Source organism: Rattus norvegicus, chromosome 9 (genome assembly GCF_021556685.1).
Source record: "Rattus norvegicus strain SHRSP/BbbUtx chromosome 9, alternate assembly SHRSP_T2T, whole genome shotgun sequence".
NCBI lineage: Eukaryota > Metazoa > Chordata > Mammalia > Rodentia > Muridae > Rattus > Rattus norvegicus.
Window position 1 is genome coordinate 104,796,745 of NC_141542.1, and position 26,180 is coordinate 104,822,924.

General features: G+C 50.6%; 1 protein-coding gene and 2 long non-coding RNA genes across 5 annotated transcripts in view; 1 reads left to right on the forward strand and 2 right to left on the reverse strand.

Annotated features, from left to right (window-relative positions):
* Sh3bp4 (SH3-domain binding protein 4) overlaps positions 1 to 26,180 on the forward strand; it is a 79,028-nt gene that overhangs the window by 9,448 nt on the left and 43,400 nt on the right. For all 3 annotated transcript variants that reach the window (NM_022693.4, XM_087567539.1, XM_087567541.1), the window contains exon 2: positions 22,180 to 22,258. The gene's annotated coding sequence lies outside the window, so the exon portion shown is untranslated. The remainder of the gene's footprint in view (positions 1 to 22,179; positions 22,259 to 26,180) is intronic.
* On the reverse strand, positions 1,439 to 11,126 carry LOC134480405 (uncharacterized). Its single transcript, XR_015629213.1, has 5 exons — positions 10,400 to 11,126; positions 5,700 to 5,839; positions 3,998 to 4,165; positions 3,058 to 3,681; positions 1,439 to 2,681 (listed from the first exon to the last, which is right to left on the reverse strand). It is a non-coding gene; the product is annotated as an uncharacterized LOC134480405 (long non-coding RNA).
* Positions 15,387 to 19,079, reverse strand: LOC148003838 (uncharacterized). Its single transcript, XR_015629214.1, has 3 exons — positions 18,186 to 19,079; positions 17,819 to 17,948; positions 15,387 to 17,631 (listed from the first exon to the last, which is right to left on the reverse strand). It is a non-coding gene; the product is annotated as an uncharacterized LOC148003838 (long non-coding RNA).

The following is a 26,180-nucleotide window of genomic DNA, read 5'->3' on the forward strand; positions in this document are numbered from 1 at the left end:
GGCCAGCACCTTTACAGATGCATGAATTGTCCACAAAACAGATGCTTCTTCCTTTTTAAAAATTATCACACCCCCTAACCAAAATCTGTATTGATTTCACATTATCACTCAATAACTGTGCATTTCTTTTAGAACAAAAGAGAGTGTTAAAGGGGAGGAAGGTCACATCAGCAGTGGTTCACACACCAGGGATGGAGCCATTCACATTTTTTATGTGAGTGTCAAGGTTCGAAGTCATGGTGCTTCTGGCTACAGGGGTCTTTTTCGAACAAATACTGTTGGTTTTGTTTTGTTTGTTCTGGGTGCTTGTCTGAAGTTCATGTTTTCCTGTTGATAAACAGAATTTGCATTCCTGCTTCTGACAGCCAGGTTCGTGTTGAGCTCTGTCGGGTCCATTTTATATTTATTGAGACAGGGTCTCAGTCTGTAGCCCTGGCTATCCTAAAATTCGCTGAATAGTCCAAGTGGGTCTTGAACGCACAGGAGATTCTCTTCCCTCTTTCTCCAGAGTGAGAGCGCTGGTATTAAAAGCAGGCTTAAACCACGCAGTTCATAGTTGCCCAGATCGTAAGCTGCATTCAGGGAACATCTCATAAACATAAGCATCTTTCAGTATAAGCTTCCCTTAGAATTAGTCTTACTTTTATTCTGTTCAAAATCTATAAAGCACCGTGTTTGACTGTTGGTGACTGTCATCCCAATACAGTAAAGTCCCTCACCAGGCGATGCTGCTGGGGGCAGTTTCTGTTTGCTCTAAAAGCAACTTCCCTTCCCCACTCCTCTGAAGGGCTGATTCCCCAAGGCGCACTACTTTTGGAAGTTTGGCTTCTGTTGGGACCCTGGGGTGGGATGAGGAAGGGGACAGATGGGTGGTGACTTCCACCTGTTCAGGTTCAAGAGCTGAGGCCTTGAGCTCTTCTGGTCATGCCACAGTATCTGGGGAAATTCATGGGCTCTTTATCAGAAAGACTGCATTGTGATTTAGCTCAGGGAAGGGTGCCGCCTTGACTTTGGGAATCTCTGCGTTCATTGAAAGAAGCCCTGGTTCAGGCTGCTGATGGCCAGGTCACAGTTCTCCCTCCAGACTGCAGTCCATTGTCACAGGATTTCTCCAGTCTGGCAAGCGAGGAAAACCAATTGATGGGTGGAATATTTTTCTGGCCTGTCTCCTGAGAGTGGTTTTGGCACTGGCTGATCCTGTGACTCATCTACCCATTGGTAACATGAAGCAGCATTTTGGGGGCCTTGTAAAACCCTAAGGAGGGTCACAGAGTGGCTTGACTGGCGGTCTGGAACGCTCAGGGCTCATTAGCTTTGCTATTTGGTTCTGGGTGCCAGGTGCTGCCTTCACTGGGTTTGAGGTCGAGCTCTGGGTTTAATGTTAACCCACTCACTGCCTGACTAGGTAGGTAGAGGCGGTATGAAGACCCCAGAGACAGCTCTGCTAGGGTGTTTACTCACCACAGGAGAAAGTGTTAAAGTACACGGGGTAGGGCTTACAGGTTGAAGTTGGGGTGGGAGAGGATTCCCAAAGAAGCCTTATGGCATGTAGTAACGTGTGGGCCAAGGTAGGTAAGGTGGGAGTTTGTGGGCTATGGGTAGTCAGGTTCCAGGCTTGGGGAATCCAAAGAGCCAAAAAGGGATGCAATGGTAAGAGAGTTGTCCCAGAGCAGCCGGGGAGGATGCCAGAGGCAGGTACTTGGTCGGAATGGCCCTTCTGGGCCCCGTCAGCTTTGAACTTTATTTGAGGACACTGCGGAAATTTGATTAGATGGGTGAGCATGATTTGAAAGGCCAGGGGGCAAGCTGCCCAGGGGGTGAGCAGTCCAGGGGGTGACATAGCTTAGGAGGTGACCTGGCAAGGGACTGAGCCCTTGGGTCCCTTCCGTGAGGACAGGTGTCCTCTGCACACAGAGTTGGGTTCCCTGCCTGCAGCCTCACATGAATGCCACACAAGTGGAACATTTTCCTCCAGTCCCGTTATGAGATTTTTATAAAATTACTCTCTGTTGAAGAGCCTCTCCCTACAGTTCTACAATTTATCGCCCGGTTGCCTCTGCTGATGGGAACAGCTGCGTGGAGTCTGCCTGTGTACTGGCTTCTCTGAAGTTGATCAGGAAGGAGGCTGGTCCTCTATGGAGACCGTCTTCTCTACCCCCAAGTTTACTGTTAATGTGTAGTTCACCGACTACCAGAGTGATGTCTCTCTAGCACACATATGCCTAGATAGTCTCGAGTGTTCTTTGGGGAATTGGATACATACAGCCTGCTTCTAAAGAAAGCGAAGGTCCTCAGCATCCTCAGGGAAAGTTCTGAGGATGCTGCCCTGAAAACTAAGAGTGATTGTCATAAACACCTTTTTAAAAACCATCCAGAAATCGACTGCTTGCTGAGCGTGAGTTTGAATCTTATAACGGAGAGAAGGAATGATTCCTGTGAGCTGGGAGAGAGTGAGAATGGCAGTGGTTATGCGATTCTGCTACACCAGGAGGCGGAGTCACAAGTGACAGACACACTCAGAGCTAAATGCCAATTGACTGCTTAGCAGATGATAAGAAACTGGGCATTATGGGAAAATCTCGGGGCGCCTGTGATGGCGAGATTATTAGTTTGTCTGTGGTTCTCTTTTGACTTCAGTTGGTGCTGCTGGCAGTCATCCCACAGAGCTCTCGAACAGTGGCCTGGAAAGGAACATGCAGGAATCGGTTAGGTGCAAGCTTTGACATGGAGACCATTGGGTCACTCCTCCCGCTATTTAAGGAAACAAAGCAAAGTGTGCCTTTGAAATGGGAGCAGAGAGGGTCAGAGAAGCGGTGGCTGCTGTTTGCAAAGTTCTGCCAGGCGGTTGGTTACTACAGCAGGAGGATCTTTGATTTACTTAGTCTCCAGGGATGTTCATAGGGTTAAATGGTCCTGACCCTGGTTGACCAGAAAGAACTGAAGCCAGATAACCATGCAGGAAACCAGGGCCTTGCTACTTAGAACACCAGGCAAACATGGTTAACCCAGGCACCTGCGCCTTGTGCTTAACTTCCTGCTCCTCTCCACCTCTTCTACCTGAGCTGTGGAAGCCTCTTGTCTTCCTTTGAACTTCAAGGTTCTTCAGGAACTTCAGAAATTAAGTCATTTTCATGGGATGGCAAGTTCTCCCAATATGGACCAATGTGGGCATCGCCTGTCCAGAGGAGAATTCAGAGCTTTGCTTTGTTAAGCTAGCTTTATGGGTGAGAGAAACCATGACCGTACTGATGTGAGAGGCCAAGCTTTTATTGTCTCTCCTCTTGAGCCCGACCTGTCTCTGTTGTGTCAGAGTAATTGTAGTGACAGACAGGACTTCCTTCATTTCTGACAGCCTGTCCAGAGTCTTCAGCATTTTGCCCAGAAAGTTATTTTTCCTGTCCCAGTTGAGAGAGTGAGGAGTCTTACTGTGTAAGAGAAAGTAAATCGCACTGTTAGAGCTGAGAACCACAGAAGCCGGCAGTGAGGACCAGACTGTCTTCCTCAGGCTGCTCTCTCAGCCTGGCCACAGGTCCTCTGGACTCCCTGGGTGGACAGGCCATTGCTGGAACCAGTCCGAGGAGCACAATGGGAGGTGGGAACCTGGAGTGTCAGGTGACAAGTGAGAGGTGGGTGATCGGAGGAGCCTGGTGTGGTCCAAAGGCAGGATGACTGGGTGAGACCCTGGGTGAGAGCATGAGGAGGTGTTAGAGGGGCCTCCATCCTCACCTTGATGCTTGGCTTTGCCGTCTCTCGCCTCCTGGCTGTCCCTAGGTCACCTGTGCTCTTGGCCTCTGGAGCAGTCTGTATACAGCAGTTACCACCCTCTACCCTGCTCCCTCTACATCTCTACACTTGAAGCTTAGGGCAATAGAATCAACCCTGTTCTTAAGGTAAAAGACAATTCTCCCATGCTGTGTCTAGCGTCTGCCCTCACATCAAAGCCCCTCCTCACATCACAGCCCCTCCCGTCCCTTTCCCTTTTCCCGTAGGCTCTTACCATCCAAGCCCTTCAGTATTCACATAGATACTGGCACTGTAGCTGCCTCGTCCAGAGCCCTGGTGCAGAGTACTCAGGTATGATGCGACACCGGCTGCTTCTCCTCATGCCCTCCTTGGCTCCATCAGAGCCTGCTGCCTGGTTGAGGAGATCTGCTCCTGGCCCTGCCTGGTAGGTGTTGGAGAGGCATCTTTGACCTCAGTGGTGTGTGTCACACATCCCCATATTCTGTTCTTCTGGTCACCCACCAGTAAGAAGCTCACCACTTGGTGGACCAGAGTACCTCCTGCCACTTGTACAGAAACCCACCCCTTCCCTGGAGGTGACCTCAGACACCTGGTCCTTCTCACGAGTCCTTGGTGGAAGGAGTGAAGTGTGGGGGCTGTTTGGACCGTGGTGTACCAGAGACTCCGTTCTCAGATTAACCGAGGGATAGTAATGATGTCTGACAGAATGTTCTAGAATGACCTTCCTTTTTCTGACACGGTAGTGATGGCTGATGGAATGTTCTGAATATTTTTTGAACTCTGCTTGGAGTGGGTATTTGGGATTGGCCGTGTTTTTGGTTATTCTTGGGCACTTGCAAAGTGGTTGTGTTTTCTCTGTGACGGAGAACTTGGCATTGATCACTGATGTTGTGCTTCCTGTTTGCTGTATGATGAGTCTCTTTATCAGGCAGCCCCGGTATGGACAGAAGGGTTGCTGTGGTTGGTTCACACCTTGGTGATAGCTTCCTCCCTCTGGTCTTTCGAAAGGTAGACCTAGTTGTCTTATATAGCCCAGACCTCCTTTTCATAGGGATTGTGATACCCACAGTGGGCTGAACCCTCCCACATCAATTATAAAGAATCTCTCCCAGACAAGGTCATAAGCCAGTCTGATCTGGGTTATTAATTGCAGTTCTGCCTTCCCAGGTGATCCTAGATTGTGTCTGATTGACAATAAAAACTAACCAGGATGGGCCGTGATGCTTACTGCAACCCAGGGTTATACCCAGACTCCTTCTCCTCTTCCCAGTGGCCCCTGGAGGGTAGGGAATGCTGTGTCTGCTAGTGCTGTAAGGCATTTTCTTGTTTCTGATATCTAGTTTATTAGTGTGTGCAGTATTTTATATGGGTTTTCCTTCTTTGTGCTTAGTCTTGATCTGTGAGTGACTTTGGAGTATAACAAGGTCTTTCTACCTCAGCGTACAACTCTGTCTTCACGGAAGCTTGGAGATCACGTGTTAACATGAATGCTCATGGGTATCCTGGGACCTTGAAGTCCTGCTACAACCTTTTGTGAGTCACAGTGTGGCCAATGAGTTAGTTGCACGTCTTTGAGCCCTACCTCCAGCTTTCTACGTTTGCTTCCTGGATTCACCCAGGAGACACACTCAATACCCTTCACACATGACACACCACTGAAGTCTTGGCTCTTTTCCAAGAACCAGACTATGGATCTGATGGTGCCTTCTCCTGGCCTGTAGGTGACCAAGGGCCTTGTTGTGTCACAGAGTGAGCCCAGGATAGCATACAGAGTCTTTAGCTGGCTTTCCAGCATCTCACCTTTAGCCTGCCTTCCCTGCAGCCTCTGTATTTACACAACCTTTCATGGAAGGTGGGAGGGAATGAGCTTCCCCACCATTGCTGCCTGGAGCCACTTGAAACCCTTGCAAATTAAGACTTCGTTCTTTGTTGAGACAGACTGGACCTCAACTCACCCTGTAGCTGAGGCTGTCTGTGAACTCCTGATTCTTCTGCATCAAATGCTGGAATTGCAAGGCCGAACCGTTGTTTAGGGCCAACATGCATGGTGTGGCAGCAGACAGCACATAAAACATGTCACGGTGGAGGTTCAGACCTGAGATCGGGGAGCATAAGGCTCTCAGTGATGAGCACAGTGGAAATGCCCAGTTTGTTTGAGTGATCTAAACTCACTATAGACGATTTAGAAAGTCAGAGAAAAAATTAAAAACTTATCACTATTGCCATGAGAAAAATCACACAGACATTATTTTCAAAGTGGAATCCTTGTTGTCAATTTTGCAGCCTACCATTGTTACTGGCCAGGGCACAAGGATAACATCCACTAGTGGACACCAAGGTCACCGGCAGGTCATCCAGTTGTGCGACTGTTCTAGGGGTTAAAAATCACTTTCTGGGCTTCTATCTCCAAGACTTTTCATTGACTTAGGACATGAGGTTGCCTGCTCTGTGCATTCTGGGAAGTAACTGTTTCAACCCACCCTTCCTCTTCAAGACTGGAATAGCCACAGAGCTGTCCAGCTTCACTCTGCCTAGCTGCTTTCACAGAGGCAGAATCATGACCTAAGCCACAGCCGCATTTCTGGGAAAGATGGATGCCCCCTGCCCTTGATTGGACAGCCAGGCTCATCAAGCCTTGTAGTTGCCTAGTCCTTCTTTCTCAGCCTGGGGTCTGAGGACCACGTTGCCAACAGGGACTGCATCCCTGAGTGCTTTCCCAGATCAACTGGGGCTTCAGATTTCAGCAGCTTCTCAGTAACCTGGGGACACAGCTGTAGGATGAAGAATATTCAAGGTCCCGTCCCTGTTTGTGAGGGACCCTTGTGGAAGCACAGGGAACTGTGGGGGATTTTTAGCTTCTGTCTTAGAGATGGTGCACTCCACAGGGATGTTATGATTTAGTGATTGTGGGGTGTTGGGTTCTATTTCTTGCTGTATTTTATGGTGTCACTTAGCTGTCGCTCAGAGCACAGGCTAGTGGCAAGTTTCAGAACATGACAAAAACATGGGGCCTGTCCCTCCTCAGACTGTTCACTGGCTAGTACTAGGGAAAGGGAGGAACTTGAGCTGGCCCACATCTCACCCTGAGGTTGAGTTTCACTACCACGGGCCCTGTCTGTTCATGACATAGGCCAATTTGTAATGGGGATGACGATTTGTAATGGGGCTCACAAGAAAACACCCCGATTAGAAGGGGTGTGGAGTGTGCCTGGCACGAGCCACGGTCCTGCTCCTCGGAACCAGCTGTGCCTAGTCGTATAAACAGCCGCCTTTTTCAGGGGTTCAGGAACTGGCAAGGGAAGGTGGTGAGCAGTGGACCTTGGGAGTCAGTCGTGTGAGGGAGTAGAGTATTTCTGAGGGTGAGTGTGTGCACACAAGAGCTCTTTGGATGACAGGTGTTACTGTGGGTTGGATCGTTACCACAAATGGAATTGGTGCCCTTTCTTTAGAGCCTCAGTGGCAGCTGCCAGGCGGCTTGTAGGTCTCAGGGCTCTGCCTCTCTCCCACTGTCGTCCTTCTGCAAGGCCCAGGGCCTTTCATCCCCAACTGAAGTTCACGGCAGTGGGACATGAGCTCAGAACCCTGGTTGCACCTGAGCGCGGTGTCCTTTCCTTCCCACACTTGGATGGTATCGCCACCAGGCTTTTACTGGCTGCCCGGGGACTAATTCTAGAGTCTGACCAGCAAGGCATCAGTAACCCAAGACACTAAGCAGTTTGCCCAGGCTTCAAGAGTCAGCAGCCAGGCACAGGTAGATAGTTCTGGGACCACAAGATCTGAGAGATCCTGCTACCCAAATCCTCCCAACTCCTGTGTATGAGCATGTATCTGTTCTCCCTCCTCACCTTCCTGTCATCTTCAACACAGTCTGACCCCAAAGAAGCTGGTCTCTGAACCCTGAGCCTTGTTCTCACAGCCATGGGGCCTAAAGCAGAGTCCAGGGCCTGATGCAGTCAGTGGTTGGCTGTGCCTTCTAGTGGTTAGCGTCCCAGTTTACACCTGCAAAGGATACCTGCAGACTTAAAGCACCACTGTCAGGTGAGCAAATCTGTCAGTAGGAATGACTGCTTCAGGCTGAGTACAGATCAGGCAATGACTGGTTTTGTCAATCAATGGTACACTAACTAGAATCACCAGAGAAGAAAGTCTTGATGGATCTGGAAGAGAGGCTTCTCTGGGTCTGGTTAGCTTGTGGGCATGTCTGTGGGTGACGTCTCGATTGCCTTAATTGATATAATTGATGTGGGAAGACCAGACCGGTTTGAGGCCTGGACTGTAAAAGAGTAGAGAAGGCTAGGTGAGTACTAAACACGCGTGTATGTATTCCTTTCTGCTCTTGATTGTAGATGTGGTGGGACTTGCTGCTTCAGGTTCCTGCTGCTTCGACTTCGCTATGATGGAGCTTCTAAGAAATGCATGGATTATCTGTTATTACCTATTATTATTATTACTACTACTACACTATTACTATTATTATATTAAATCCAATATTATCCAGAATTACCTACTTGACTAGGTGGTGGAAAGATTCTGGGGAAGGCAGGTGGAATTCAGACCCCCTTTTTGTTGTCCTGTGGTAAGCACAGATATCACCTGCAGACATTTTTTCCCTGCCATTCCCACCGAGGCTTCAGTGAGTTCACAGACCACTCTTTCAATAACAAGTAGTGACTTCAAGTGCATCCAGATGTCAGGGCAGGTGTGAGGGAACTCGGGGTCTCACATATGACTGCCTGCAGTTAAGCCAGGGCTTCCATCCCCTGGATTTGTGCTTCCTGTTGTGTAATCCACGTGGGAGCTGGGTCTTTGCCTCTCTTGCTGGCAGTGGCCCAGAAGCATCTTCGAGCGGAAGGGGATAGGAGCCAGGGAGGGGACAGGGGCCTGGGGGAGGGGTTTAAAAGACGCTGGCCAAGTGTCCACAGTCCACCTAGCAGTGCTAAACCCTGACAGTCTGCTGTGATGACAGCGGAGTCCTCCTGTGTGGTCATCCCACCAATGACACATAACCGCATAGAGCTAGTGAGAAAAACGCAAGACAACTCCCAGCTGCAAAGCAGCTTTTAAAGCACCTGACTGGTCCTCAGAATTGTCAAGATCACCTAGCAGAAATATATGGGGAAATCACACAGTCCAGACGGCAAGATGATGGGTGATGCCCCGAATGGGACCCTGGAGCAGATGAAAGGACCAGAGGGAGGCAGTAAGTGGGGAAGTCCAGCATCTCCCTTCTCTGCAAAGCGAAGCTCAGCCAGTTGGGCCCCGTCCTTTTCCTATCAGCAGCCTCTTTGTTCAGTCCTGACCTGGACATTTAGAGGTGAGCTAAATGTCCCAGCTAGCCGTGGTTGAGCTTCTAAGCAATGCAGGGATTATTTCTTTGCAGAGCAAACCTGAGGGAGGGAGAAGGGTGCTCAAGACAATGGGCCATTAATAAACTGCTCTGAAATTCAGATCCCAGGGCACCGGGCCTTGGAGTGAGCTGGCAGGTGTATTGGGAACCTGTCAAGGTCCATGCTAATCCTGCCAGTGACTTAGGGGAGGGAGGATGGAAAGCAGGATGGGATTAGCTCTCCTGCAAAGTTGACTGGCTAAACTGCCCAGAGACTGAGTCACATCAAGACACCTGTTGAATTAGATGGAGTTAGTCAGTGTACAAGTGAGCCCAGGTCTTAGGAGTAAGCATTTGCATGTGCTCAAGTCTGTCTGTCTATCTGTCTGCCTGTCTGTCTCCCTCCCCCCCTTCTCTCGTGCGCACTCGAGTGCGTGGGGTGTGTTTTTGTGTGTGTGTGTGTGTGTGTGTGTGTGTGTGTGTGTGTCGGGGGAGAGGGAACTTAAGTTTCTAATTTTAGGAGAGGGCTTCCTTCCAGGGCCCAGCTCACACATGCTGGAATCCTCCAGCCTGTGACTTCTCAGATCTTGCTTGCCTGTCCAGAAACAACCTAGCAATGTAAGAACGCAGCGTGTAGCCCAGCAGGTCCGGGATCGGGGACAGCTGCTAGCACGTACTGTGCAGAGTTCTGGATACCTGTCAGGTGTTCCTATCCACAGTAACCTTCTGAGATGAGATCGCTGAAGAACTGAGGGTGAACAGGCCTGTGGCTTGTGGGAGGGGTGGCACTAGGTTCCAATCCTGGAGAGTCTATGGTCTGTTCCGACCTTCACACCTGAAGCGTCTCAGGGGGGACAGGTGGCCGACAACCGATAGCTTCCACATCCATGAAGATGACTTGGCTGGATATCAGAGGCCACCTGCCTTGGGCCTCTGAGATGTTACAGTTGGGGGTAGACACCTTGAGGACTTTCTTGGTACACACTGGGTGCTGGCCTGTCTAGATGAGAGCCACACCAAGGGGAGCTGACTGGTGTTCCGTGCTTGTGGTCCTCAGAGGCAGTGTAACCGACCGACAGCCAGACTTGCCAAGCCCTGGCCCACCTTTTCCACAGGCACCGTTCTCCTGGGACCACGCTGTCCTGGCTGCACCCTAACTTCACCTTCACCCCACCCCACCCCCACCCCTGCAGGCTTCCTCCAGAGCCCCAGCATCACGTTTTCTTCCTCATGCCAATGCACGCCTCTCTGAGCTTACTGAAGTGTACGTTTGAGGTCTGATGTTAGACACAGACCCCCCCCCCACACACACACATCTGCCTCACGTACCTGGTATGCTCTCCAGGAAGAGCCTGAAGGTTTATGGAGCGCTTTTTCTTTCTTTTTCTTTTTTTAAAGCGAAGGCCTGAGTGTTGTGGTGGAGACTTGAAGGAGTTTCACTCCCCGGGCTGCCATGCACCATGGTCGCAGACCTGTAGTGAGCAGCAGTTCCTCCTCTGATTTCTGTTTACACACACCCTTCTTCAGCGTACACACAAATGCCTAACTCCCAAGACCTGGGCTCACTCAGTATGCTGACTAGCCCCATCTAATTCAACAGATGCCTTGATGTGCCCTCCTCGGTGGAGAAGGACCACAAGGACCACGGTCATCTGTTCCTTGACTCGGCTAGTGTCTGATGGTGCTGAGGTGTGAGGGGCAGGCACAAATGCTGGGCCCCTCACCAGACCCTCGGTCCTTTTACTGCACAGAGGCCCAGGGCTGCCGGTTCATGCGGCACTCCCTGGTGAACCCTCCTGGCCTCCTTCCTCCTTGCAGATGGCGTCTCTCCTCACGCCTGTTTTGGGAGTGTTTGATTGGACACTCTTTACACACAGAATGCAGCTTTGTGTAACTCCCAGCTTCCGACAGTCAACTGGTGTTTTCAGTTGCCAGAGAGGTACGGACACCCCAACAGGAGGATGCTTCAGGGTCCTGGGAGCTCTGACCCAATGAAAGAAGCCGAGTCTTCATAGCTATGGCATGGTGGTTAATCCAGGTGGGGCGGTCCTTGAGTACACTAACCCCACCTGGGAGGAGCAGCCGCGCCTCAGAGAAGAATCTGAGGCCTCTGTTGAGGTTTGGCAAGAAGGGCAAAGAGGATTTCCGGGCAGTGGTATGGGCTAGAGCTGGCCTGGTTCTCTTTCTGAGCAAGATGAACAGGAATCAGGGATGCCCAGGAGGACCAAGCTGAGTTTTCTGAGGCTCTCGTTGTGCTTAGTATCTGTTGCCCCTGCCATGCAAGGGACCAGGCCAGGGGTTCCCTACGCTTTGGGTAGCTGTAGACAGAATGCAGAACGTCAGTGTGGCCGTTGAAGAGTCACAACAGAGAGCTCTTGTCCAGACATACACAGCCACTGCTAGGACAGACGGACTTCAGCCTGTCTTCCCTACCCCCGTTTCAGATGTTTTATTTGTTTTTCTAAAAGATTTCAATCTTTTTCTTCATGCCTATGAGCATTTTTTTTTTTGCCTGCACACATGTGCACCGTGTGTGTCCCTGATGTCAATGGAGACCAAAAGAGGGCATCAGACTCCCTGTGGTGAGAATTACAGATGGTTGGGAGCTGGGAATCGAACCCCGGTCCTCTGAAACAGTAGCAAGTGCTCTTAAAGGCTGACCCATTGATCTGGGCCAGTCAGTTCTTTTGTCTGGTGGATCCTAAGTAAGTGCGGTGAGCTATTCCTGTCCTGACTGTGTGATGACTGTCTGCTTGATTGCATTTGTACAACACAGAGTTTGGTCTGGTGTTCTCTCCTGTCTCTGGCTGCCTCCAGTAAGATTAATTCACCAGAATGGTAATAGAACTTGCCTAGCATGGACAAGGTCCTGGGCTCCATCTCCAGCACCGTTTGGCAGGGCTTAGTGGCGCACACCTGTGCTCCCAGCACCCCAGGTAAAAGCAGGAGAGGCAGATGTTCAAGGCCATCCTAAGCTACACAGCCTGGGTTACAGGATTCTCTGTCTCAAGTCAAAACGAAACACAGCAAAAGGTCAATGTCCCTTCTGCTGTTAGGTGAGGGAGCTTGCTTAATAACCCGTTGGCTTTGTTCACAAACTCCCCTGTGAGTCGTCTCACACCAGCACAGCAAAGAAGCCACAAACCACTGTTCACTCCAACCAGGTGATCAGGTTGATTCCTCCCGGCAGGGTCTTGATGAGATCTTAGCCTTGCTTGAGAGGCTGAGGACCCCCACCCACCCACCTGGAAGAAGATGGTGTTTTCACTCAGCTAAACCAACCCTGATTCCCAAACCACTGCAATGGAGAAATGTTCAACCTCTGTTGTCTGGGGTTATTTGCCATGCAATGCTGGGTTCCTTTTGACCCGCCAGGCTGACCTTGGATTTACCTGTGCGGTGCGTAACTGAATTTCCCCCATTTTCACTGTGGGGATTTCTGTAGCATGCCTTGTCTATGGACTTGTCCCTACTTCTTCCGAAGGGGAAGGGCTTTGTCCTCCATGTCCACCCCAGCGTACAAACTGCCAGAGGAAATTGGATCCCCTGCACACCTCCACCCTTGAGCTGTTCCTCCGAATCAAGCTCCACACTGACCACCTTGTGCTATCGGAGCTGCCCGGGGTGATGTGTATCTGATAGACTCTCAATGCAGGTACACCTGCCTCCCCTCCCCCAACTCACGGTTCTGTGTGTGTGTGTGTGTGTGTGTGTGTGCGTGTGTGTGTGTGTGTGTGTGTGTGTGTGTGTGATTATTTGCATGGTTTCGGTTCACTTTTCTCATTGAATCCTACAAAGTCTTCCAATTTACTAGAACATGGCAAACTGCTCTTCCCATGTTCTTTCACTGTGGGGGAGAGGGGTACCCCACCATGGAGGGCTTTAAGACCGAAGGAGACTCATTGGAATCCTCCTGCCCCAAGGGACACTAGGCAGGATTGTTTTCCAGCTTTTCCCAGCCGAGACCTGGGTGCTCGGGCCCTGGATTCAGCTCTGTCCCAGAGACATCCTCCGAGAGGGCCTGCCTGAGAGCTGCTTTCTCTCTGGGCTCCCTGGAGGTGGCTGCAAAGGAATGTGGGCCCCCTGGCTGAGCGTTCCAAACACACACGCATTCCTGAAGCAAGTTAAAATTAGAAAAAAGGCCGCCACATTTCCTGCCATTCAGGCAGTCGCTGGTGTTTGTTTGCACAAAGGTTCTTCGGTAACAATCTGGACTGGGTTTGGGAGGAACAGAGGTGAAGTCATGATTTTTCGGGAGGGAGGTGAGCGGTTTCCATGGCGACCTTTGTTGTGGGCGTCACCCCGCTTTGAGTCCTTGCGGGATGATCCTGGAATGGAAAAATGCTGTCAAACAACTCCTTTTGATAGCTCGCAAGAAAAAAAAATTTAATTTTACTCGATTTATTTCTAGAAGGCAGCTGGAAAGGGAAGAGAGCACAGCCTCTTCTTCCGAAATGCCTGCCTCTCTTTTTAAATGACCCTTGTAAGTTTGACTGCTGACCTCCGCTTTCTGCCTACTCTGGTGGTGGGAGGGTCATCCCCTACACACTCATCAGACAGAGTCCTCTCGGTTCACAACCTGTCCACACTGAGGTATGAGAGCCTCAGTCTGGGTCCATGTATGAGCACTGTGAACAGCCAGCAATCATCTCTACAATAATGTCTGCTAGCATCCCGGGGCTTCCTCGTGCACAAGAGATGGGGACAAATGTCTTGTCTCATAGAACACTTACTCTGTAGGTACGGGGACAGGGGGAGGTGAAGGAGAGGCAAGTGAAGGGGAGAGAGGGTTGGGCAGCAGAGTATGCAGTGTCTGATGGAGTGTGTGCCCCGAAAGACACCGGGACCCTGGTCTTTGTGATTGTTACCTGTTAGAGCAAAGGGAGGTCTTTGCAGATCGGAGGAGCCTGGGGTTGTCAGGATTTCTTGGTGTTTTAGAGAATTGATAAAGAGGAGATTCAAGAGCCTCCCGCCAGCACAGTTTGGGGCATAGCACTGCTGTAGGAACTTGGGTGGTGAGATCACCAGGAGAGACAGAAAACTAGACAGTCTAGGACAGGGCAAGGCTTGTGTTCATTTTTAGGGGCGACACTACCACCCGATTGCCTTCTGCAAGGCCCCACCTCTTAACGCATTCATCTTAGCATCTCCAGTCTGGGAGACTTAGGGTTTCAGCATTCAAGCCATGTCCCAGCCATCCCATGCGAGGCTCCTACTTCTGTCCTACATGCAGACACACATGTCTCTGTAAGAGGTGGAAGAGAGAGGTGCGACCCGGGGAGCTGATGACAGACAGAGGCAGACGAAACGAGCGAGCTTTGGGTATGGAGGCAGGGATCTGGGGATCCAAAGACTCGACCACTACACAGAGCCTTCCTTCCTTCCCGGGGTTCGCTTCCCTGCTGATTGGCCTAGGACCATGGCACCTGCATCAGTACCCAGACCTAGCTGACAGCCCCAATCCATGACCTCTGGTGATCCTTAGCCTGGGAGTGATCCATGGTGATTTTCTGTATTATTGATGAGAAAGCCACCTACTGGAGTGCAGGTGCCCCTTTTTCTTTCCCCTCTGATCTAGCAGGGGTGTCAATGCATCATGTTAATGGAACAAAATATTTGCATTACTTTCTAAGTTGGATTTTTTTTTTTTTGGTACCAACAATACAAAGTCACCCTCCAACATTGACTAGAACCAGCCAGGAGTCCCTACCCCCATCCTCCCACCCCTCGCCCCTGGTTTTTTTTCTTTTTTTCTTTTTTTTGTTGATCAGTCTTGTGTTTGTGTCCTGGCAAAAAGCCAACCCAGTGACCTAGAGCCAGCTGTACATTTCCCATCTGTTCCAGACTGTGACCACCCCACCCCCACCCCAAAAGCAGAGCCTGGTATTATTTAGATGGCGACCACACAGGATCAGGATTTGGGGCCCTGGGAGGATCAAGGGAGAGAGAAAAACAGCAAGGAATGGCCTTGTGGACATGGAGGCTGCACTGGGCTGGGACCTTCTTGAGGAGCTATGAGACCATGCCTTGGAACTGTTCCTGGGGACAAGGAGCATGGATCCTAGGATTTCTTTGGGGTATGTACTGAGGCCCGGTGTGCTGCCACAGGGGAGCACCCTCCACAGGGAGCACTCAGCACCTGCACTTACCCTGGTTGCCCCCTGAAAGGGATCTGTGTGTGCTGTGGTGTGATACCCATTATGGTTTGCTGCCTCTTGCAGTATGGGCTTCTATTAGGCTGTCTTCGTGACCCCCGAGGGTTGTAAGAAAGGGAAATGTATTGGTCAGGGTTCTCTAGAGAAACGGAACGGACAGAACGAGTATATATGGGATTTATTAGCGTGGCTTACAGGTTATAGTCCCACAGTATAGTCCAGCATGCCTGTTTCCCACTGGAAAAGTCCAAGAAGCCAGTAATTTTTTTTTCTTTAATTGCACGCGGCTGGCTGTCTCAGCACAAGAAGTCTCTAATACCAGTGAAGGAGTGAAATTGCGGTCAAGAGCGAGGGCAAGCAAAGAGAGAGCTTCCCTTTTCCCTGTCACCTATATAGGCTACCACTAGAAGGTGTGCCCCAGATTTAAGGTGCATCTTCCCACTTCAAGTAATTCAATCCAGAAAACTCCCTCATGGGCTCGCCCAGCTGCTTGGATTGTAGTTAATTCCAGATGTAGTCAGGCTGACAACCAAGAACAGCCCTGGAAGGGAGTATTTCTTCTCCATCCAATGGGCGTGGGGAAGGTGACTCCAAGCCATCGCTGTGATAACGCTGGGAAGAACATGGGAGAGGTGAAGTTTGAGCAGCTCGGAGGAGCCTGTCCTCCCTGTTGGCTCACAGTCCTCGTCATTCCGGGATGGGGTTGCCTTTTTTTTTTTGTCTCGTGCTAAATCGTGCAGGCAACTTTCATCTCTCACGTTCAGCCTCACCCCCCTCTATCTCTGATTTCCAGCACACTTGCTAACCTTGCCAAACTGCTGTTTCACAGAGAGAGGCAAGGAGGAAAGGGAACTGATGAGGAGGGTGAGGTGACAGAGCGATGGCCGCCGTAACTTCACATCCCTTAGAACCACATGAACCCTGGCTGTGTGTGGCGGGAACCCAGTTCTAGTGGGCTAACTTTTCGTGACTGATTAATGGGGCTCGTGAAGAAGAAAAGTCGGAATAAATAGGTATGTAGAATAGTCACGGGAGAGAAAGAGAGAGAGAGAGAGAGAGAGAGAGAGAGAGAGAGAGAGAGAGAGAAGAGAGAGAGAGAGAGAGAGACAGACTGAGGCAGGGCCCACTCTCATGGCCACATGGCCTCTCTGGGCAGGTGTGTACCGGATCACTGGAAACACGGCTTCTGTTTGCTTCTGCTTTACCGAAGCGGGGCGGCTGTGGAATCAAGGCCAATAAACGGAGCTAGCTGACAGGTGGGTGGGTCACTCAGCCCTGTACCACAGATCCAAAGGCCTCCCGAAATACTTCACAGTCCAACAGAGAGATAGCCAAGTTGCTGGTTTTCAAGTTTGCATCACTTTCAATTAAAAAAAAAATGTGTGCTTAAAACTAAGACATTGTCTGGGATGGTGGTACACACTTAACTCAGGAAGTTGAGACAGGAAGACTTCAGATTTGAGTTTTTGTTTTTTTTTTTTTAAATACAAGATAGTTCTTACAGACTGGAGAGCTAGTTCAGTCTGTAACATGGTAACAAGATAAGCCTGAGAACCTGAGTTCAGTCCTCAGCATGCACATATAAAAGGGAACCGTGGTACGAGTATCCCAGTCCTGGAAAGGTGGCAGGTCCCTGGGGCTCCCTGGCCAGTCAGCCTGGCCTCGTTGTTGGCCTCTGGTCTTGGTGTGAAACCTATCTTAAAAAAGAAGGCCCCTCCTGGGGACAGCTCCTGAGGTTGATCTTGGCCTCCACACTCGTGCGCACATACACAGGATGCGTAAGGAACAAATAAATGAAAGGTATTTCTTGCGATGTGGGAGTTGCTTTGTGTTCTGGGTAACGCTGTGGTCAGCCCCTAGGGATTTCCACTGAAGTTTCATTTGGGAGAAAAGTTTAAAATACAGACTGGTCTTACAACTTCACGCAGGTTTGGGGCTCCGAGGGATTTTCCTTTCTCAGTTTCCATCTCTGGGGGGGGGCGTGGTGGATTTGAAAGGAACAGCCTGAGATAACCCATCAGATCAGTTAACCACAAGTCCTTGGAAAGTAAGCTTCATCACCCTCTTCCCACTTTGCTCAGACGTCTGGTGCGGCCTTTCTCAACTGTGACTGTCACTCCATCCTGCCTTCCCCCACCCCCACCCCATTGGGAAGCTAAAGAGGGAAGGAAGGTTCTTGATCCACAATGAGTTAGGCATGGAAAGAATTCGGGTCTCATTGGAAAGCTTGGAACTGTGGCTGCATTTCTTTCTCTTTTGCCCCGACACTGTTGTCAAGGTGAGAGGTTGCCAGGGTGAAGATTTGACCTGTAAGAAGGAATTCTGAAGAGGTCAGCTGACAGCTCCATCCTTGGTGGTCCTTGGTCAGCATGGGACAGGTCTCCTCTCCTGGCCACCCGTTCTATGCTGCTGGAGGGAAGGGAGCTGGCTGAGAGGACTTGAGGAAGCTGGAGCCAGTGCTCTGTGAAAACTGTCAAGCCATGTTATCTTATCGCCCGGCCTGGCATCCAGGAGGGAGGATTTTACTGTATTCCAGGGCGGAGCTGGGATTTGAGTGCCTGCTCCTGGATAACCCAAGGTTTCACACACTCACCTTTGCCCCCACTCTGCGGCCCCCACTCCATGTTCCTCAGAGGCCCAGGGCCTGGCCACAGCTGCCTTCATCTGCCTGAGGCAGGATATTTAACTTTATCCCGACTTTTAGAACTGGGAGGTTTTGTCACCTGTAAGGGAAGGAGAAGGAAGGAAGTACAACACAGGACTGCATTATGTCGCTGCCTGCAGACTTCCGGCCCCTGCAGCCTGCTTTGTGAAAGACTCTCCCCTTTGTACTTCATTCTCCAATTATAGAGGTCGCAGATATTGGCGGCGTACTGCATCAGTTCACAACCCCATCTCTGCAGCCTCTGCAAGCCTCTGAAACCTTCCCTACTTGGTGTGCTTGGGGGGAAGGGGGGCACCTGCCAAGCCGCCTCATGGGCTTGCCGAGGAGAGGACCGATGGAAAAACACATCTCAGGTTCGCTATAACAGTGATTTCAAAGTGTCGGCTAGGGTCCTGTAAGTATACGTTCTCAGGCTTCAGCGTCAGGAACCTGGGCAGGGTGAGGATGGCCGTTGAGTGGTCTGTAGCAAACAGTTCTCTGATATATGCCAGTGTCTGGGAACCCCAGCTTTACTTGGATGTAAGACATGGAGTTCTGAGCATTCAGAGACGTTTCTACTGTGTCCTTGGTGCCGAGTGTTGGGTAGCTTCTGTTTTGAAGAAATGAAAGACACGGACCGTCCTCTCTCCCAAGAGGTCCATGGGCTTGTTGGGAAAAAAAAAGGCGGAAAATGACAAACTCATGTTGGAGGTTTTCACTTGCTACAGAGAGCCTTGTTTTAACAGATAGGGCTATGGAGGTCCAGAAAATGTGCTGATACCAGACCCATCAGGCTCTTCTGAATGCATACACACACGTGTGGCTGACGGTCACCAGTCCCCCATCCCAGGTTGTTTGTTCTCACACACAACAAGTCCTGCAAACGGACTGCTCATTCCCACAGGCCCCAGGGGTACTCCTTCACCACTGGTTCCCCAGGAAAGTTGCCAGGTCATAACCGGAGTGCCGGCTGCACTCACCCTGGGGAGATGGCTTGCTTCTTCAGTGGCTTTTAGACAGTGGTCATAGACGTAGCTGGTCAAAGTCTTCAGCCCCAGAGGAAGGCAGAAAGATCTAGAGGTATCTTTGGTATCCTTGGCTGTGTAGTATATAGACCAACCTGGGCTACATGAGGCCTTGTCTCAGGAAACTGAGGTAAATAAAAACTCTTCTGCTAGTACAGGCCAGAGTATGAGGTGGGTCAGACTGTGAGGGTTCTAAGGGCTGGCGAGATGGAGGAGGCAGTTAAAACCTGGACAAACAGCTTTTCAAGAAATGTCGAAAGCCAAGTATTGGTAGTCCACACCCCAAGAGTGGTGCTGGGGGTTAAATACACAGCCAGGCCCTGGAATTTCAGGGCACTCCTAGACGTCACAGGGGCTGGTGGAGCTGACCTGTACTTAGAGGCTTTGGGAGGCAAACAGGTCACCCAAGGGATCAAGGCTGTACCCCTCCTTTATGAAGGACTTTGGGGGGTTTTCTCCTCAGGTTGGAACCAACTCAAGATACTAACTTTGAAGTTGGGTTGGGTTGGTTCTTGCTTTCCTCTGTGGCCACACGTCTTTGCTCTTCCCAGGCCCTCATTGTGCTGGCTGCCCTTGGCACCACTCCTGGCCTCCAGCCCGCACCTGTGGGTGGGGGCCCACTTGCCTCTGGCTTGAGCCTGCAGCCTTCTGGCCCTGTGCCTGTTGCGTAAGTAGCCTGGCATGGAACAGGGGCTTGTAAACATCTCTGGAAAGCCAGGAAACAGGTCTTTCAGCTTTGTGGGCCAGCTTTGTGCCCCCATCATTATAGCACAGAAGCTTCAGAGAAGACAGTAGCTGACATGTTGGTTTATCCAGTGAGACATCAGTGTAAGGAGACTTCGCTGTGAATGTCATGGAATGCCTACCTCATGAAATATCTTTTGATTCATTCCACCCCATCTCCCAACTGTGTAAAAATATGTAAGCATCCGCCTTTTCTGGACCTTACAGGGGCAGATAACCATGTTGGGTTCAGCCCACAGGCCATAGTTTGCCTCTGGTATAGGGTGAGGATTCACGTATTTCTGTCTTGTGTATTTATTTGTTCTAGAACCTCACCACTTGCCCATGGGAGGATTGGAGATGCAGGCAGGAGACTTGGATCCATAGATGTCTGCTGGAACGCCGTCTTGTGGTGCTAAGACAGACTATAGAGCTTGAGCTTGGCTGGATTAGAGAGCCAGGCAAGGCCCTTCGTGAAAGCAAGTGGATGGGTGTGAGAACATTAGCTGTCTCAGGCCTGTCTCCGTCCGCAGCATCCAGAGTGGCAGGACCCTGATACCTTCTGTGTTTTGCAGATGAGAATACTGGGTGTGGTAGATTATTTGATAGACAGTTTTAACGGGGAACCACAAGGCATGGGGTAGCACGGACAGCAAAAATTAGTTTTCCTAGAATCCAGCATGTGTGTGGAGGCAGAGTAGGCTCCCTCAGGGGCTGGGCCTTGGACAGCCGATGGCAGCTGGAGGCCATTGGCCATTGCCAGCATCGCATCCATTTGTTGCTATGAATGCAAGGCCTCTCCACATTTTCCATTTAGCAAACCACCTTGTCATACTTCGTTAGGGCCTTAATTTCATTTTGCTTCCTTAGAGATTCCCTCTCCAGATGGAGTCACATTCTGAGATACTGCAGCCTGTGCGGGAGGTCATCTAAGAACGTGGAAACAGAGGGACTTGCTAGCCATTCTGGAGTAGGGTATGGGCAGTTCTGTTTCTCTGTAGTTTGCTGCTTGAATTTGGTGGGATGGTGGCCACGAACCTTTACTCAGCCTTCTAGCACTCAGCTAGGGTCAAGCTCTGAAGTTTCATGTCTTCCTGGACCATGAGGGATGACCAGAGTGACATGAGCACCTTCTTGTTGGGCAGTGGGAGAAGACTTGAGACTCCTGAAAGCACATCAGTGTGTCCTCTCGGTGTTGGGGCTTGTAGGAGGCTACCCGGATTCCTTCCAGTGATAGCACTGATGCTTCTTGAAGCAAGTATCAAGATGTAGACACCTTCTGGGCTTTATGGTGATTCGGTCTGCCCACATTCATTCATATGGTTATCTTCAATGTTGTGACAACTGATGGGCACTGGCTCCCTAGTCTTTGCACAACCCTTTCTTTCCTTGTGCAGAGACCTTGGGTTTCCAGAGAGTCAGAGCAGGAGGAAGAGACATGAAGTGACCTCTGCTCCTGTCCTCTGGGCATCCCGGCATAGTAACCTCCGGCTAACTCTCCCTCCCATCCCCCAGTTCTGGGAGAGCAGATGGTTAGTGAGCCACAGCCTGGTTTGCTGTGCTCAGGGTCTGTCCCCGTTTGACATGGACTTTCTGACTGTGGGCTTCCTGTAAGTACTGTGACAGGGATTACCTGGAACTTTGGACTCTTTTCACTTAAGGAAGCTGGCCCTTCTCCAGCAAGCCCAGCAGCTAGATAGACCATGGTGCCCTGAGTGCTCCTTCCCACTGGTTTCCTTTAGGATTGAGGTCTCTCTTGTTTATGAACAATTCTTCTTACGTTGTCCTAGCCCTTCCAGTGATACACATCAAGCCGAGTGATGTTTTTCTCATGCCCATGATGTCAAACACTGCCTTTGTGTTTACAAGTCCCATCTGTTTCCTCAGGTGGCATTTCCTGGGGCGCTTTAGTGGGGCGACTTTTCCCCTTTTGGTACATCTGGGATTTGTATTTCCATTGAACCAGAGGTGAAGCCCATTGGGTGTATGATCCATAGATACAGGGACAGGGACCCGGGTGCTGGTTTGTGACAGTATGGGGCACAGATATGGGTCTGTGTGCATGACAGCTGTTGTGTGTAGAGTGGCATTTGAGGTGGGAAAGTGTTTAGAATGGACTCCTCTCCTCCTACCCTGCCCAAGACGGTATTCCTATTAATGTGCACAGCAGTACAACCACCCTCGTTCTCTAACGTTGACCTGGGGTAGATGGCATAAGAAACTCAAGCCTTTAGCCCCACCATATCTTACATGGTGCATAGTGATCAAGTCTGCCCTTGCTGGTGGTCTGTGACTGCCTCACTGTGTCACCAAGATACCTCAGGTATGTCAGGAAGGGACCACACTGCTCCACTGGACTGGAATCTGCCTGGGTTTGGCTGCTGCTCTGATAATAACCAATGGCTGGAGCAGAAGAAGTCCACAGATGTGTCCTTTCAGCAGATCAACCCTGGGAGGCCTGCAGTGAAGGCCTAACTGTCTGTACCTACCCCCACCTCCGCAAAGATTCCTTTCAACAGAGCCCTCTCAGAATCTTCTCACGCTGCCCTTTCTGTCTCCTAGGGCATCCCTCTTCTCCTGGACGGAAGGTCAGGTCTTGGAGTTCTTCCTCTGACATCAGGAGGCCAACATCCCCCAGCAGGTAAGCAGACTGCTCCCTTTAATGTGCACCCAGTAGGGCAGCATCTGGTGCCTGAGATGCACAGACCAGTGCGTGCATGTCAGGGTTGGAGAGGAGGGATGGCTTCCTGCACACAGAGACTTGCTGAAGCAAGGGGAGATACCTTTCAGAAGTCTCTGGTGACCCGCGTCCTTTCACAGGCCCCAACCATCAGCATCTCCCTTATAACCCTCTCTCTCTTCGTCTCCTCCAGTTCACAGTGTGCCCAGCTGGCAAAGGTCAGTTGCCTGAGGCCGGCACCTGTGTGCTTCCGGGATGGCCGCGTTCCTGTTTACTTTCTGAGAATTCCCATTCATGTCCTATGGACAAACCAGCCCGGCAACTTGCTGTCTCTGGTGACAGCATGGAGCAGGGCCAGTGGCCTATCCTGCCTTTGCACAAAGGAGCTGTTATTCTAACATGGAGCTTCCCAAGTCCAGGGATACGCAGTTGGTTCCATTGGTCCTGAGGTTATAGAGCACCCCAAGCCCCACTGCAGGAGCATCAAGAAGAAGGGCTGGACCAGAGGGTTAGTGGGTACTTAGTGTTGAATTCTTCGGTTCGTTTCTGACCTTTCCCATCCGGCTGTCAGTAGGACCAACTGTCACTGTCCCCAGTAGAGTCAGTGAAGGAGGAATTTCCACGTGATAGGGTGGCACCTTGTGTCTTTCCTTGTCCAGTGGGAAACAGTGGCTACTGCTAAGCACGAGGCTCTTGCTCTGGAGACTGACAAGGGAGTTCGAGGACCATCTGCCGGGTCATGTTATCTTCCGGTCTGTACCGAGAATGCATTTAAAGAAAGCCCACAGCGGAGAGTTCCGGCATTCTCTTTAGATCCACGGTGCCCTCTGTGAAGCCAAGCAAGCTGCTTGATACTTGTCTCTATGTCTCTCCCGTCCTTTTTGTCTTATCTGTGTCCATGTGTGCACTAGGGTAGGCAGAGTGCCTGGGTGTCCTGGGATACCACAAAGCACAGCAGGAGCTGCCAGTCCCGGGGTCAGTGTTCAGGCTCTGAGGTCTGAGGCTTAATGCCCAGGAAGTGACCAGCAGCAGGCCTTTTCCTTATAAGTGCAGTTCCTTGCCCTGTAGATGCTGATCTGTTTGGGTTGTGGAAGCAAGCTGAGAGCCATCCACATTCCACACATTCCTTGGTCGTGGCATTGGCCAGAGGAGGGGCCAGGGCGCTGAAATTACTATCAGTTGCTGTAGCTTGATTCTCTCTGGATGAACAAAGGGGTTTCCAGAGGGTTGTGCTGCAGGAAATGGGGCAGGGGGCTGTTTCTGCTCTCCCCCATCAGTCTTACTGGTCTTGGCTATGGGGTAGAGGCTGGTTGAGCAGGCCCTGTTCTAATCTGTGTTAGATGAGACTAAAGGGCGACTGCTCTTTGGCCCCAGCACTTTCCTGGGTGGTATTTGTGTGGTTTGCTTTTTCTGGCACTCTGCCAGATGCACAGGGCCAGTAAGATGTCAGGGGAGAGGAAATAGGAGGTGCCCTGGGTGGCTTTTGCCTTGGTGTCTCCTACTTGGGAACTCAGTGAGGGGAGGCAGGCCCTGTGTGCTCACCCTGCTCACCTTGAGTGCAGTTCAAGGACTATATGCCGGTCGTCTTAACCCTCAGAAAGCCCAGCACATGGTGGCTGTGATTCATTGTGGGCAGGTCCTGTGATTTTTTTTTTTTTTTGTCCCAGGAAAACAAATGTCCTATGTTCTCAGTCTTTACCTTCATAACCAGATTGATTCAGAGGTCATTGTGATAGAAAGCTGCCCAGGGATTCTATACCCAGAGTTCTGCACTGGTGGCCATTTCTGTTGTTTACCTGGAGCCCCTGCTATAAAGGTGCAAAAGCTTAGCCTGCTCTTGACCCCTTTGCTTTTGCTCCAGTTGGAAATATTTTGCCCTGTGACCATGCATGTGGCTGCTCAAAGTGAGGGGCAGAGCGGTCGAGTCATTTCGAGACCAGCGTGATCAGCCCATGTACCAGTGATATAGTCTGGGTGTCTTGCCTGATAGGTTCTACCAAGTAAAGGCAGGAAAAGTCTTAAGCACCGCAGGTAGCATTGTAGACATCGTAGAAACACTGCAAACAGGAGCAGAGAAAGTCAGCAGTCGAAGGAAACGTTTTAGAGGGTTAAAAACACAGGCATACAGCAGGCACACAGAGAAAAAGGCCCTCTGACTGCAAAGCAGAGGGACAGAAGGACATCAGTCTCTTTAGGACTGTTTGTTTTTTAAGTCTCTGAAGTTTTCCCCTCCTAATGTAGGGTTACTTAGTTTGAAGACAGGTATGAAGGTTGATAGGTCCACAACTGTTGTCCTGATCTAGCTTTGAACTTGCTAAGCTGGACCATCAGCAGAGAGCCTGCTAGTGGGAGACAAAAGCCTACAGGATGTTTGTTATAGGCTACCGGGGCTTTTGACTGCTCATCTTGGAAATTAGACACCTTTATTACCTAGCTATGGCAAACTCCCCCACCCCCTCCTTGTCTACCGGGGAGTCTAAATCTTAGTCTCTCACCCAAGACAGTTAGGAGCTCAGCCCAGCAGGTTAAGAACGAGTAGGGAGCCTGAGGTCTTGGAGAACCCGAGCTCTCTGTCCTGTGGGTCCCATCGTCCCCCACCCCAGCCTTGCCACTCTGAGGCCACCACTGTGTTCCACACCTGAGCGTGGCTCCAGCCCCCTGCAGCTTTGATGCTCACCCGCTCCTTTCGAATTTTTTCAGGCCCTGAGCTCTCTGTGTGCCCTGCCCATTTTACAGATGAGAAAATAGGCGTCTGAGAGGGCCTCATTCAGACTTAGCCCAGAGGGGTTAGTATGAAGTAGCAAAGCCCAGGCCTAGAACTCCACCAGGTTTGTGTGCCCTCCAGGCTTCCTTGACTCACTTCTTAGCCTGTACCTGGGAGGCCACAGGAGCCATTGGAATGTCCTATATCCCTGATCCCTTCACTGACCTGTATGGAGAACCACAAAGGAGCCACAAAATAGAAATTAGCAGGTGAAGTTAATATTGGAATGGTAACTGACTTTCAAAGTCAAATAGACAATTAAGAAATTAAATGGTCTAAAAGGAGGGTTCCATCAATCTATGGCGGCTGGCCTTGTTGACTGTTTTCTTTAGGGGGACAGCTCATGGACATTGCGGAGAGTCACTAACAAACTTTCTGACCCTGTGTTAGACCTTATATCTTGAATGTCCCTTGAAGGCCCATGTGTCGAAGGCTTGACTCTCAGTCTGGGGTACCACTGCCGGGTGATAGGACCCTTAGGAGGTGTAGTTTTATGGGACAAAGTCATGGGCCCACTTTTGAGCTGTGAATTAGGATTAGGACACAGGGCAGGAGATAGTGGCTCTCAGACGGAGTCTTAATAACTAATGCCCACAACCCAGCCTGCGTGGAACCCTCAGACCATCTCCAACCAGCTGACATTCAAGTGCGGAGTGGGCCCCCTTGGGGGTCAAGTGTGACCTCATAGTTTCTGGCAGGTGATGAAGGAGGCCGGTGGTTGGCAGTGGCTACAGGAGGTTGTTCTTGGTGTCTTCCAAAACCTCTACCTTGAAATAGCAACAAAATACCTTTGCATCTCCAGTCAGGAAAGGACTTGAGCTGAAGGTAGGCAAGATCAGCAGCAGGGGGTGGGGTGGGGTGGGGAGGCTGGATAGAGAAAGGAACCTAAGCCCACTTGACAGCCTCTTCAACCTCCTTTAAGCAGGTGTGCCCTGGGGACAGGGAAGACATTCTTATCATACTTGAGGCAGGTTGTAGAGGAAGAAAAATTCCAGTATTGTTTATATTAAGGGCTTTAGAATGTCTCGATGAAATATACTTGGACTCGCGGAAGACCCTTCCAGGCCGTTCAGAGACACGCTCATTCCCAGGCCCTGTGCCCTGAGTTCCCTGTCAGCT